This window comes from Diadema antillarum, unplaced genomic scaffold, assembly GCF_040938485.1.
Source record: "Diadema antillarum isolate AM-2024a unplaced genomic scaffold, OU_Dant_1.0 seq00000384_RagTag, whole genome shotgun sequence".
NCBI classification, from domain to species: domain Eukaryota; kingdom Metazoa; phylum Echinodermata; class Echinoidea; order Diadematoida; family Diadematidae; genus Diadema; species Diadema antillarum.
In genome coordinates this window covers 833,929-848,812 of record NW_027271382.1, presented here as the reverse complement: position 1 = coordinate 848,812, position 14,884 = coordinate 833,929, and the positions used below count along the sequence as shown (strand labels likewise).

Sequence of the window (14,884 nt, the reverse complement as noted above, 5' to 3'; positions counted from 1 at the left end):
AAAAAAAAAAAAAAAAGCTGCTGAAAACTGCTTATCCAATAGTGGCGAGCCAATGGAGTAAAATGGAGTCTAAAGGGGGAATGAGCTTTCGATCCTATATAGCAGAATCTTTGTCAGAGGCAAAATTATGCTATCCTAGCAGAATCTTCGTCCGAGGCAAAATCACCTATATGGTCATTTTGCCTCTGACGAAGATTCTGCTATAAAAGGATCATAAGGTGAGGCCCCTTTTGACTCCAACTGGCCCTTATCCTTATCCCTTATATGTATATATATATATATATATATATATATATATATATATATTTATATATATATATATATATATATATATATATATATATATATATATATATATATATATATATATATATCAGATATCATATCATATTGGCATCATTGCTGGCTTACATATATATTTTTTTTTCACGCCGTGACATCCTTGTCTGATGTTCTGAGAGTTGGACTTGCTATTCCAAGTCCAAATTGACATTCACAAATCATATTCAGACTTTTAATCAAAACTGGTCGAAGAGCATTTCAAGTTTTGAAATCACGGAATAGTGAAACTTTATCATCGTACTTTGGCATCATTGCTGGCTTATTGCAGCACTACTTTATTGTGTAGTATGTGTAGTATTCAAAGTATATATTCTCATTTATCATTGGAAAGGAAAATGTTTAAGGTTAAGATTCATGTCCAACAGTCCAATCTATGGCTTTAATGTTTGTATATAGTGAGTTGTTATATTACATGTCTTAACTTGCCTTTCCAGGGGTTCTTATTATACAAGCTTGCTTTTCTAAGACCCCTCCACTTTACATCTATAAGCATCTACATGCATTGTCAATTTATATTCAATTCTGCAAATTGTTTTAATCGCATATATTCAACAATGTATTCCTTGTTACATATTATTGTTCTTATGTAATTTTTGTATTTTGGAAACTTTGAATAAACTTGAACTTGAAAAAATGTAGCTCAAATGTAAACTTCTCAAAGCCATGACAATAACGGCTTGATATCAACTATACGCGTCGACTGCACATTAAAATTTTATCTTTTTGCACATTTCATGCAAAGTCATTGAAGTGCTTTCAAAATAGATATACTAGGCAAGAATTGGCAATACCATTGTCATCTGCAGGACAGGTTTTCTACACGAGATTTGATCTTAACCAAGGAGATTTGTTATCGATTCAAACCATACAGTGTAAGCATCCTCCTCGGCAACCCATCGTCAAGGATGCGTTGTTATTGGTGAGAGGTCGAGGTGTAGATGTTTGTGGGCCGAGTTGGCGGAAGCAGAACTGCAGTCGTCACGGCTAGCTAGCTAGCACAGCTAGCAGTCAAGTTGTCGGATGGGCGATCAGAGGCGAGAGAAAGCAGAGCCGATGTGATGTACGAACGCGAACGAACGCTGGGATTCCCGGGGGCGCTGTGGTACGATCTCGACGTCGACATTCTGTATCCTTTCGAACGGTGAACCGGACCCTGTGTGTGCAGTTGAAGCACCAACAATCTGAGGCATAAGCCCCCACCACGGTAAGAGCAAGGAGCTATTAGCCTACACAGCTCCTTGGTAAGAGACCACAGCTTGCAACTAGCAACTCTAAATGCAAGTCACGAAGTACACTGTAAATGTAAATTTTACTTCAATACTCATAGATCTATAGCCCGACCAGACGCTGTACATGCAGCGACTGGGCTGTGTATTTTATAGTCAAAATGCAAGTAAAGTTTAACTTCTAAAACCAAACATCCTTTGGCTTTGACAAAGCAAAGTCACCTCTGTGATGTTTACTCGTACCACCCCTCTGCTCTATCCCTCTAATTCAATGAATTGTTCAATTGTAGCCTTGGCAATGAATGTGAATAATTGTGCCAATGAATGAATCAATCCTCGATTTGAATTTAGGCTTAATTTTACTAACGTACAAGGCACTGTCAAACGTTTATTACATGGCATGGTCAGTGCTGAAAAGCCAAATAAACTAAAAAGTAATAAGAATTGTTGTACATTGTCATTGAGGAAGGGGGGGGGGGTGGGGGGAGGAGCCAGGTACAGTGTAGTATGCAGTTAGTTTATATTAGGCTGGTAACCTCTGCAATTCATGAATCTGTGGAGAAAGTGAGTTGGCCAAATCGTGATATTGGTTCCCTCTCGTTCTGCGTGTACGTCTCCACTATGTGCAAAGTCTATGGAGGATGAAAGAAGTCCCCGGCTATGACGAAATGAATGGCGGTGAATGGAGTGGGGACCTATTTCACGATACCAAAATGCCAGTGAGTCACACAAAAAGGAAGGTTAGGATACTAAATCATAAATGTTGCACAATTGAAAGAAAGTACTACTACATTGTAGACCCTAGCAAAATATCAGACATTGGGATTGGTGAGTTGATTTGCTATATATGTGACCTTTCAATAATAAAACATGTTTCTGTGAGGTTTGATAACATAAATTTACACTCATTAGACTGTTTTCTACAATATGTACAACAGTGTACACGGGTCCCCAAATTATACTTCAACTGGTTGAAGGGCATGACACCAGTTAAAATTTGGTTTACAAGTCATAAAAAGTGAGTAGAATTGTTTACATGAAGAGTTACCCCACTGTACACCCAAGGAGGTTCGAGAAATAGAGTCACAACAGTCTTATTCGCTTTGGTAAAACGTCCCATGCTCGAAACCGCCACTCAAATTTATTTGAAGTAAACATGTATGTGTCAAACTGGATCTGCCGCTCAGATGCGAAGACAATTGACTCGTGTCTCATTGCATAATCACCAGCCACTTTCCAAGGAAGATATGTCTTTGTGATGGTAATTACTTTTCGCTATTCCTACTTACAAACGATGGGCGGTAGACAATGGCACGGGGGTGCGTGAATAGAAATTGCTCAAATATTGCTGAAATAGATATCAAAATTACTCGACTGTATGTGTCTGTACACTAATTTGACATATTGATTTATAAAGAACTATTCTTGAAGATGATACCATATTAGTTTCATTTGGCGGAAATAAGGAGAAAAGTGATAAAACCGGCTTTCCATGGGGGTAAAATTTCAAACACTTTCACAAAATACGGCTCAGATTTACACTTTTGCACATATTTTTGAACGGAATTGACTTTGTGTTATCATTAGGTGAAATTTCATTGCATTTGATATATAAACGAGCAGCATACCCAGAGCTACAATGTGTACCAAGTCTCACGCATTCTGAGTGAGACTCAAGCATTTAGGGTCTGTGTCACGATCTCACGCATGACACCCATTTTTCTCACGCATCGGGCAAAGTCTGCAACTTGGGCCTATAATAAGGAGCATAGCTGAAAAGATTAAAGTGATAGTTGCAATTGAAGGTATATTTTCCTTTTTTCTTTCAAAATAAGTAAAAAATAGTCACTTTAGTATGTACCTGATTACACCATTAAGAGCTAAAAATTGAAAAAGCTCCCTACCGTGGGAGGCCACAGGGGAAAAACCCCTCCAACACCCTCGCTCGCGTGCACATTCGCTCGCCGAGATGCAGATCTAAATCATGAAAATCTCACTCATAAAAATGTTTTGAACTTGGCATCCCTGCATACCTGATATTATGTTAGCGTTAAAAATGAATCTTCAGATTGCTCAGAAAGATGGCGGCTTCAAGCATCGAACATCAAAGGCACAAATGCACCTGTGGAATTCTTTTGTCCATCCATAGAAAACTGACAGCTGATTGAATAATTACAGTCAGTTGTAACTCCATCTCTCGAACCTCATTGGTACACCTGTGGCTGTAACTCTATGAATAATCTTTTATAAATATAAAGTGTCTAGATCTATTCATTCTCCCTCTCTATTGGAATACAATGGCTTCATCAGTGCAATGCGGAGCCTTCATATGTACAGCTGTATGTAAACATAATCAGTTTGGTTTTTGCTGTTCAGTTGCTCCTATCAAGGCCCTGTGTCTGGCCCTTTCTGCAAGCGCACTCTATCAACAGCTTTGCCAGCATTAAAGTCAAGGATGCTTTCAGGTGGCATATCAAAGCTACGGTCAAGGCTGACCTCACCACTGACCAGTGGTAGCCGTAGCCGTAGAAGTCTGCTGCTCTCCGTTGGGGCTCTCGTTGGCGGCGGTGTTGCCGCTTATGTGACCGTCCACAAACTGAGAGATACCCCGCCATTGCCAGAGTACAGGGCCTCGTGTTCAGCATTGGAAGCACCTCAGCGACAAGAAGGGGCCTGCAAGGTCACAGATGAAAGGGTAGAGAAAACTGGAGTGACATCAAGGGACAAGTATGACGCTGCAATCCGCAGAGCGAGGGATCTTTTGCAGAGAGCTAAAGTAAGTGATACAACTACAGCTGTATTAAACTTTTACCTTGATTTACCCTGATGATGGGCATAGAGTATACAAAACAGGGGCAGATCCAGGAATTCAATAAAGAGGGGACACCTTTACAAAATTAGAGGGGGGCATACGCACCCCCCATTTTTTCTTTTTATTTCTTTTGTTTTGGCAAAAAAATAAAGGGGTACTGCACAACTTATTTGCCCCTCTGCATCCTCTTGTGTCTTGCTACAGATATTTTATGCACTACTATTTGCATACATAGGGCAAGAGCATTAGTGGGAATTAACTGTTGAACTGTTGAATTCACATTTCCATGCCTTCTGAGTTCTCTAAATTTGATTTGGAGGAGTTTATACTGTTGCTATTGATGGCTTCCAGTGGTAGGCTGTTCCAGAGGGTGACTTCATGATGAGAGAAATTCCTTTGTCATAGTCTGAGTTTGTGTGGAGTTTTCAGAGCTTAAGTATGTGACTTCTCATCCAGGAATAGGTACTATATGTTGCTGGAAGAAATCTTGGCTATGCAAATCATCTAGGCCATTAAAGATCTTAAATATCTGGATCATATTATTTGCTCTGTTTCTCCTGAAAGACAACATTTGGAGGCGCAGTTTCCTTAGTCGTTCTGTGTAACTCGGGTCTCTCAGACAAGGTAACAGCTTTGTTGCTCTTCGTTGTACATTCTCCAGTTTGACAATGTCCTTCTTTATAGAAGCCAAACACTGCTGCAGTAATCTGAGGATGAACGAATGATAGATTCATGTAGATAATTGTACTAAGCCTCTTTCATCCGGGTTAGAGAAGGATCTCTTGATTAATCCCAGAAGTGGATTTGCCTTGGCGCATATTGTACTCTGTTGACATGGTTGGAGAAGTGTAGACTAACTGTCGAAAGTTACTCCAAGATCGTTTTCATGTGTTACTCTGAGAAACTTGTACTGATATGTCGTCAGGGTTTAGACGATAACTCACTGGAGGTTTTCTCTTTCCAAGGCACATTATTACTTTACATTTCTTGGTAAATTGAATAAAAAAGATAATTGCCAATCTTTGGCCCATGATGTGAGTTTGAACAAATCTTCCTGAAGGTTGTTATTATCGTTCTCTTCATGTCATGAGGCATACAGTTTGGTGTCATCAGCAAATAATTTAACCATGGAAATTGAAGATATCATCTCTGGTAGGTCATTGATGAAGATGACAAAAAGAATTTGGCCAATAACACTTCCCCGAGGAATTCCACTAGTTATTTCACTTTCATGAGAGCTGGCTCCTACTACCAAAAAGGTACTACTCATTGTGTATGATCAATAAGAAATGCTTCTATCTAGTTCCAGATTTGCCCCCTCTGTTTCCATATCCATGAATTTTCTTGAGCAGTCTTGTTTGTGAAACACTGTCAAAGGCTTTTTCAATGATCGCACATTCATCCACAGAGGTCTTGGTTTCCCAGAGGCGGGGACTACTGGCACAATATGCTCAGTCAGTCTCTTTATAATATTCATAAAGGCCAAGTTCTTCTACTCCTCGTGATTGAGACGGTTGACGTCGTCAAATAATCTTTTGTCTTCTGTGTACTTCCCCATTTGTTCTTAATTTCCTTTGAAGTAGGCGTAGCGAGCAGATCTCCTCTGGTCTTCTGTAACAGACATCGTCAGTTCAAAAGTTACAGCTAGGTGATCACTCTTACACAGTGGGGCTTTAGTTTTATAACATTAATCATTTCAGGCAGGTTTGACAATATAAGGTCCAGAGTAATACTCACCCATCCTCCGAGTCAAGTGTGTTCAGTATTAACCAATTGGTTGTAAGTGCACAATACATTCCATAAATTTGTAGCTGTAACTCTCTCTAGAGTCTGAAGTCTCCAACCAGTAAATAATGAGATAAATTTAACTTCCTGATGTCATTCAATAAACCCAATAGTGCTTCGTTGTTCTCTGACTGACTATTGGGTCTTTGGTGCATCCTATGAGTGTACTGAGTTTACACGACGATGATTGGGTGCATGCTACACCCAGCACTTTTCATAAATTTGTTTCCTTGCACTATAACCATTTTGGCTGTGAGCTCTGCTTTAATGTAAATAACTACTCCTCTTTTTTGAAGTTTCAGTTCTGGCATAGATGTATCAAATCCTGGAATGCTGTACTCAACATCCTCCACATCTGAACTGGAAAATTTTGGACACATCTCAGTTAATGCAATAATCGCCGGTTTCTCAGTTGCAAGTCTATGCAATACCTCATTTCTCTTGTCTAATAGAGAGTCAACATTGCTGTAGAAAGACTTGATTGGTAGTCATTGATCAATTTCCTCCTCCTTCCAATTAAACTTCTTCATCACTTTCCTCCTCGGGCGAGATAAAATCTCTGGTTGTTTCCTGTCCTGGACCATTGGTGTTGGAAGGTTTTTCTTACCTTCTTTCCTTTGACTCTGAAGCAGCATATAGTAGCACTGACATGTTAGTAGTCCTCTCTCACTGTCATACAGGTGTAGGTTTTAGAAAGAAAGGTACCGGTAAATGATTCTCACAGTGAATGTTGTGCTGTAAGAATTATTTGTCTCCAGCTCAGTGTAATGAACCAACCTGCCCGATTCTCCTGGTGACATTGATACCACAGTATAAATGTTTAAATCATAGGCGATGCATGAGCTCACCACTGTATTTGTTCAAATTGATAAATGTGTGTCCGTCTTTGTGAGCTCTGTAATTAATCCTATCTCTTGGAAATCCCTGGTGATACACTCAGCGAGAATGCAGACCTTTGCCAAGCAGCTCATTTCACCCATACAGGCATGATGAAAATCGCCCAATTTCCCAATATAGAAGCCTTTTGTTTACACATCAGCTGCCAGCTACTCGGCACCTCGCCTGAGCAGAGCATACACTTTTTTAAGAGTGTGTATGTATGGAAACCTCAAATACACGCAGCTTTAACTCCCAAGTTCATTGACCCTATCTGCCAAAAGATAGTAATCTTTCAAAAATTCGTAAGAATTCCTGGATCACTGCCAAAATTTAATAATCTATTCTGTGCATCATTATCAACTTCTCTTGCAAGTTTCATTCAAATCTACAATTTTTTGAGTTATTTTGCATACAGACAAACCAACACTGAGGAAAACAAAAGCTCCTTCCTTGGTGGAGGTTGTAAGTAAACAAACAGTAAACGTGTGCTAGCAGCATGATGCATCACAGCATTAATACTATATTTGCAATTAATCAAAAATACTCTTTTATCAAACAAGTGCCAAATTATGAGAAAAGTAAAGAAGTCAAAATCGTATGGACCTATGCATGTCATTAAAAAAAAAGAATAAATCCACTTCCTCTTCCAAGTGCGAGGGGGAGCAGTTTGATTCATACAGTGTATTTATATAGCAGAAATAAGATAAGGAAACATAGTGTGTTGCCCCTGGTTACTACAGTGTATATCATACTATGCTGTCATTCCCTGAAGTTGTACTGTCAGACACTAACAAATTGTGACTCTTGAAATTGTACCATCAGATTCCCTGTACTCTATTTCAAATTAATAAATCCAAGTGAAATAAAATGATTAGACAAAGAATGAAAATCTGGAAAAGTATTGTGGCACACCAATTCTCTACTTCGAGCCTGTTTTAAGCTGAACTTGTACAGAATGTAGAATGTTGATCTCACAATATTTGATGTTGCACCTTATTGCATCCTCAGGATGAATGTGGAGCACCTGGGATTGTTGCTGCAGTGAGTGTTGATGGCCAGCTGGTCTGGGCAGAGGGTAAGTGATGAAAAACTGGCTGGGGTTGAATGTCTTAAAGGCACATAGACCTTGTAGTTGCAGGGGCGCTGCTGGATGATAGTCCTGATCACTGTTAGCATTGATACAAAGAGTAAAGCGCGTGGGTGTTGCTACATATAGGTAACGTTGCCTTCGTTGTCTCTTCTGCGCATCATGCAGTCTGTAGTGATGCCAGGGTGCATGCTTCTTAGTATGACATCACAGAAGAAGTTTGCTAAAGCTGCCGTCATCAGCCGAATCATGAGCCGAACTGTGATTGGACCACTGACTACAGTGGATCGGACTTCTTCGGGCTCATGGAAATGCGTCAAAGCATGAGTGCTAAATAGGAGTCGATAGGTCTCTGTGAGAAACTAGCGCTGTGCGGGTGTATGTGCCTTTAAAATGTGATAGCTATAATGGGGTTCAAATACCATGGTGTGGAGAGTTTCATTTAAGTGTTCATAGAGACCTTTTGCTTCCTGGAAGAGGCATTGTACAACCAGAGGGAAACCTTGAGACATTCTATGATGCAGTGGCGGATCTAGGGGGGGGCGCACCGGCGCACGCCCCCCTTATTTTTCGTAAAAAACAAAAGAAATAAAAAGAAAAACAATGAAATGAAACCCGGAAATGGCACCAGAAATATTAGTCACGCCCCCCCCCCCCTTTACAGAATTCCTGGATCCGCCCCTGTGATGATGTTCTCACTAGTCAGCCAACCCATTGATTACAGGAATAGGGTGCATCATGTGCAGACGACTCTTGTTAATATTAAAAACAAAGTCCTTGGGACCTGCAATTTTCTTTCATTATGTTGAAATTTTGTAACAGCAGAACAAAGATAAATGTGTGTAAAGATAATAGATGATGATTTGGGGACCTGAATTTTTCCTTTGTTATAACCATGTTTGCTGTAATGGGATCACACTGTATTGAAACTTCTCCTTACAGCAGAAGATCTCAGAGCCACTGTTCTTATTCATAAGTGTTGAAAGACTCAAATGAGAAAAACAAACAAAATAGACACAAACAAAAAAGATGATGACAATAACCACTCTGTGTTATTACAGAACCTCTCACCTGGCTCATTGCATGATGAAAGAAAAAAAAAAGTTGCCTTTCCAACATACTGCAGAGAGTAAATTTTAGACAGGATGTACAACAACAGCGCTCTTTCTGTCACTGCGCCAGTCCAGAAAAATATGATGACAATATGGGCCTCTCTCATGTAAAGAAGTTATGTTTGATACCAAACATAATCAAACGAAGTCCTACACAGTCTGATTGGCTGAAAGCGAGTTATGTTTGATCCCATGTTTGATATCAAACTTAAACTTTTTTTTATGCAACAGGCTGTAATATAATCTCAAGCTTATTATTACTGTGATATCAGTGGTCAGAATATGTTTAACCCTCATTTGTGTATCTTCTTGTGAAAAACTATCAAAAAGGGAAAAGTTATTTTGCAAAAGAAAACAACAACAATAAACAAGATCAAATAAAATACAATGTATAATAGAAATTACCAAAAGAGCAGTTTACAATGTAGGTCATATGATTATGATAATATGTCTGATCATACTTTGGTTTGTTTTTGCCTTATTTTGTTCATGAAGTGCTGTTTATTCTTAAAAGAGACCTATGTTCACAATGTTCTAGGCAGAGCAAGTCACCTTTTCTTTCTTTTTTTCACTAACAAATGAAAGTGTGGCTCCCAAATTCACTGCTCTCAGGATGGAATATGTTATCCACTTTTAGAGTTTGTTTTGGGTTTAAAAGAAGGGGCTATTTCCTTAAAGCTGTAGTCATATGAAAAAATGTATGACTCAACTCTTCTTTGACTAAATTACACATGGACCAAAGAATGAGTCACATCAGTCACAATTACATGCTGCTGTTTTTATATCTCTGGTGTATATCACTCAAACTGCTTGATTACACAGATGTAGAATGTACAAGTCCTTTCATTGCACTTGCAAAGACCAGTACTGTAAAATATATTTTATCGGCATGAAATTTTCATGAATTGGAGCCAACGGCCTTTTTCGCAGCATGAAATCTTTGCGAGTTGCCTCTAATATTCAATGCATATAGTGTGGACAAGAACTTTCACATGCATTTTAATTTTGCGAATCTTGGCTCTCAGGAAATTAAAATGTATGCGAACATTCCTCGTTTTACAGTACTTTGTGTGGATGTCTGTGGGAGAAACTGATAATAATGCAAACTTGAAATTACTTTATTCTTGAAGCAACATTTGTAATGCACACTTGATTTCTCTCCTATCTGCATTGCACCCAGGTCTGGGCTACTGTGACGTCGAGAACCGCATTCCCTGCGGTCCACAACATGTGATGCGAATCGCCAGCATCAGCAAGTCGCTCACCATGACAGCTGTGGCCAAGCTCTGGGAGGAAGGCAAGCTTGATCTGGACAAACCGGTGCAGGATTATGTTCCAAGCTTCCCAGAGAAGGAATGGGAAGGAGAAAAGGTGGGTAGAGTTGTTTTGTTTCCTTATATTGTCTTTTAGCCAGTAGACATTAGATATTGTTTGCGATAAGGTTTAATAGTGACTTGTGCTCCGTGTTTTAGTCAATCCAAAACACGGAGAACAGAAAAGTACTCTGAGAGCGCAGACCTCCACCAAGCAGCTACTTTCCACCGATGATCTTTTACTCTTCCCGAAGAAATTTTTCTTCTCTCCACCACTGGGGAAAAGCTCTTGGGGCTCTTCCATAGAGATTAGTGATTTCCACCCATAGGTATACATACTGAAATATTGCCCAATTTCCCAATATGGGAGCCTTTGTTACGTCATAACCCTCAGCTGCGCAGTGTGCCTTGCCCTAACAGAAACTAGAGCGTGCACTTTAGCGCGTGTATAAAAACCTCAAAAATGCGCAGCTTGAACCCCCAAGTTCATTGACCCTATCTGCCAAAATATTGAAAACCCTTCATGAAATCCATAAAAATTTCCGGATCATGACCCAAATTTAATCATCTGTTCCTTGTATCATTCTCAATCTTTCCTGCAAGTTTCATCCAAATCTGTGTACAACTTTTTGCATGACCATGAGATGATAAAACCATTGTGTGCTTGCATCCTATTCCGTATTCTGCTACTTTTAATCTTACTACTCATATATGTGTAGATTAGAAGCCTACATAGTTGGGACAGATATCTTTCATCTCAGATTAAGAAATTTCCAATCTCATGTGTGACCCTTCTTCACAAATCAACCAAAAGCCCTTTTCCCAATTTTATGTGAGAACTCAAAATAGGTAAACTAGGGTTCAGAAGCCCCTCTTCATTTCTTGAAAACCCTTTACACATTCTTCAGTTTCAACTCTAATATCTTTTGAAAGGATGATGCTACTGATTTGAAAGTTAGCTTTAGTCATCGATAGAATGTGCTGATAGAGTGTGCAAAGTTTTAGCTTAATCTGATAATTCCTTTGGTGGGGTTGCTATAGAGTTTTACATCATGCTGTTTGTCCCATTCATTGCACAGAGCACAGCTTGGTGTGACTGAGCACTTGAGTAGACCAAAAATCTTCAAAACCTCTTTTCGAGCATGTAGTCCCCCCCCCCCCCCCCCCATTACTTACGTGGGTTAGGAAAGCCCATTTGTATAGAGTTATACATCATTTTAAAGCTTTGAATCTGCTCTTTTAGAATCTCCCCTTAACTAGAAGTCCATGTCTGTCAGCTTTTGGTGGTTTTGTGATGCAGGGTCACCTATAGACACCATGTCCATATGGGTCTCTCATTATTTACAGGTTTGTCTCTTTATAGGTTACCATGACAACAAGACATCTCCTTTCTCACCTTGGAGGAATTCGTCACTATGATAAATCTTACTTGAAGAAGAAGGACAAGAAAGAAGAAAATCTAGTGAAAAGGACAAGGACAAAAATAAAAATGCTTCCAACACCAAAATGGAGAATGTTTCAGTGGAGAAAGGGGACAAGCAAAAATCAGAGAAAGGGGACAAGCCAAAATCAGAGAAAGTGGATAAAAAGCAAAATGTGCCTGACAGCTCCTTTGAAGAAATGGTGTCAAAAAGGGAGTTCAAGTCCGTCCGTAAATCCCTGGATTTGTTCAAGGATGATCCATTAGTGCATAAACCAGGTGAGTTCAGTTACAGCTCGTTCTGTAGAACAAAGCATGGCACATTTTTAGTATTGCTGTTGTTGTTGTTGGTACAATTTTTTGAGTGCATTCAAATCAGAATATACATTGTAATACATCAAAACAGTACTTTTTCTGAACAAATTGTTATAATTTTATGGTGGAGGCAGCCTCTGGCAAGGACTTCCTGGCTTACATGCAGACACTCCTCACAGAGATGGACCTTAAGGAGACAGTGCCTGACAAACCCATACCAATCATATACCACAGGGCCAGGTATGGTATGAGCAAGGAGGTTCAAGAGAATGGAGTCACAAGGGGCTTATTTCCTTTGAAGCCACGGTCGATGCCACCACTCAAAAATAATATTTGAAGCATGTACCAAACGAGATCTGCCGCACAGATAGGAAGACAATTGACTCATGTCGCATTGCATAATCACCAACCACATTCTAAGGAAGATATGTCTTTCTTACTTTTTGCCATCCCCACTTACATTGTATAAAACATAGGTGATATATAATGGTAACAACATGGGGATGCGCGAATAGAAATGGTGCAAAAAATTATGAAATAAAATAGAAAATTACTTGACTAGGCATGCTCAGGCACTAATCTGGTATAGCTGTTGATAAAGAATTATACTTAAAGATTTTTTTTTGTCTGAAAGTTGATGAGAATTACAATGTTTCGACTCTTTCCTGCCAGACTGTTTTCTTTTTATGTGGCATTTTCTCTCTGTAATTCTCATCAATTTTCAAATACTCCCTCAATGACTCAAAGGACTGTTCATGTTTAATGTTGCTACAAAAATATCAATATTCAAAGCAAATGAATGAGTTATAAGGATACAAATGGATGAATTTATCAAGCTGTGCTTGATAGAACTGGAGATGCAATACTTTTACAAAGTTACCAAAAATCTAAAAACAGAATGGGATGTCAATCAGTGATAAGATTGAGCTATGTGTTATACTCAAGTGCAACTTTTGAATGGAAACTTTGAGGTACACATTAAGCTTCATGCTTCACAGAAAATTTGACTGCATTGTTTCCCTTTTGTACTCTGATCAGGGGCTACCAGTTCAACAAGAAGGGACGACTGGAAAACACTCCCTACGTCGACTTGTCCTACAAGTGGGCAGGGGGCGGATACCTCTCGACGGTGGGGGACCTGATCAAGTTTGGCAACGCCATGCTGTACAGCTATCAGAAGTCTCCAGAAGACAAAGGTAAGTGTATCAGCAATATGGCTGCTGTGTGTCATCAAGCACACACCAGCTTCTATTTAATTGGCATCACTTATTTCCTTTAACAATCTAAAAGAAATAAAATCATGGGAGTTACACAGACAATAACAGAATGCAGATGTAGGAATAATAACATGATTGAGCAAATTTCGAAGATGCATGTCTTCAAGTTACTTTTGCTGTTTAGGCTGATACAGATATAAAGAGGATCTGCTGAGGTGCTAATACCAGTTTGTAAAAAAAAAAAGAGAGGTCATTGAGGGAAGGGAAGGACTATAATGGACTATTTCTTATGCAGTGTAGCAGTATTAATCATTTATTGCTAATTGTCAACGTCTTTAGAATTCATCTGAGGGTAATTAATTTACAGACATAGGGGTATTCTTGCAAATTTATTTCTAGGAGAGTTATCATCATCATTGCAGAATGTTGTGTTAACAATGTCCTTGTACATTCTGTTTGGTGTTATCCACACTGAGTGCATGTGTATGCAGACTGAAAGACAACCAAGAATTAGTATGATCAGGTTTAAATGATTTTTGTTGTTGTTGTTGTTGTTGTTCTCTCGATTCAGAAAATCTACCGGGCTTGCTGAAACAAAGCACGATGCAAACAATATGGAAACCTGTCCCCAATGCCAAATCCAAACCGTCGAATGAGTCCTGCTATGCCATGGGCTGGGCTGTCGTGGAGAGGGAACAGAAGCACGGTCAGTGCCGACCCCGACGACACTTTGTCTCTCACAGTGGTGGAGCAATGGGCTTCAGCAGTTTGATGGCCATAGTCCCATGCCCAGAGGATGGCGTCGGTGAGAAATGCGAGGCTAACTCTGTGAGCAATGACCCAGTGGAACTGGACGGCAATCAGAAGGAATTGTCGAAGAGCGCCCTCAATGGGCTTCCAAGGGGAATTGTTGTAGCTGCCGTTGTCAATTTGACTGATGTAGGGCTGTCAAAGCCTGTGCAGGAAATAGGTGAAGTATTTGGCAAAGCTGCATATAGTTGATGAGCGTGAATGCGACAATTCCTTCCCTTTTGTTTTCACTAATGTTGAATGATGGAAGAACCTCTGATCAGGACATGATAAAGAATTACAGGCTTACCAAGAGATCCGAGTATTGTGGAATTGTTTTCTTTTCACCACACAGAGACAATATTTCTGGAAATATATATATTTTTCATAAACTTGAAAAAGTAATGGGGTGCTATGAATGTTTTATTCTAATAGTGCTTGATCAAAATGTGCAATGTGCAATTGAAAATTGTATTGTTTTCTTAAACTGTATGGCGGAAGTCCTGTTTTAAACCATACTACATTCACTAATCTCCCCAAAGAAGAAAGAAAATTTAAAAGCATGTTGTCTGAACAAAATAATGAGA

The 14,884-nt window shown here is 39.4% G+C and overlaps 1 pseudogene; it reads left to right on the top strand.

Moving 5' to 3' along the window:
* The first annotated feature begins 4,053 nt into the window (after window positions 1-4,053).
* LOC139731777 (serine beta-lactamase-like protein LACTB, mitochondrial) lies at window positions 4,054-14,510 on the top strand (annotated as a pseudogene).
* The last annotated feature ends 374 nt before the right edge of the window (window positions 14,511-14,884 follow it).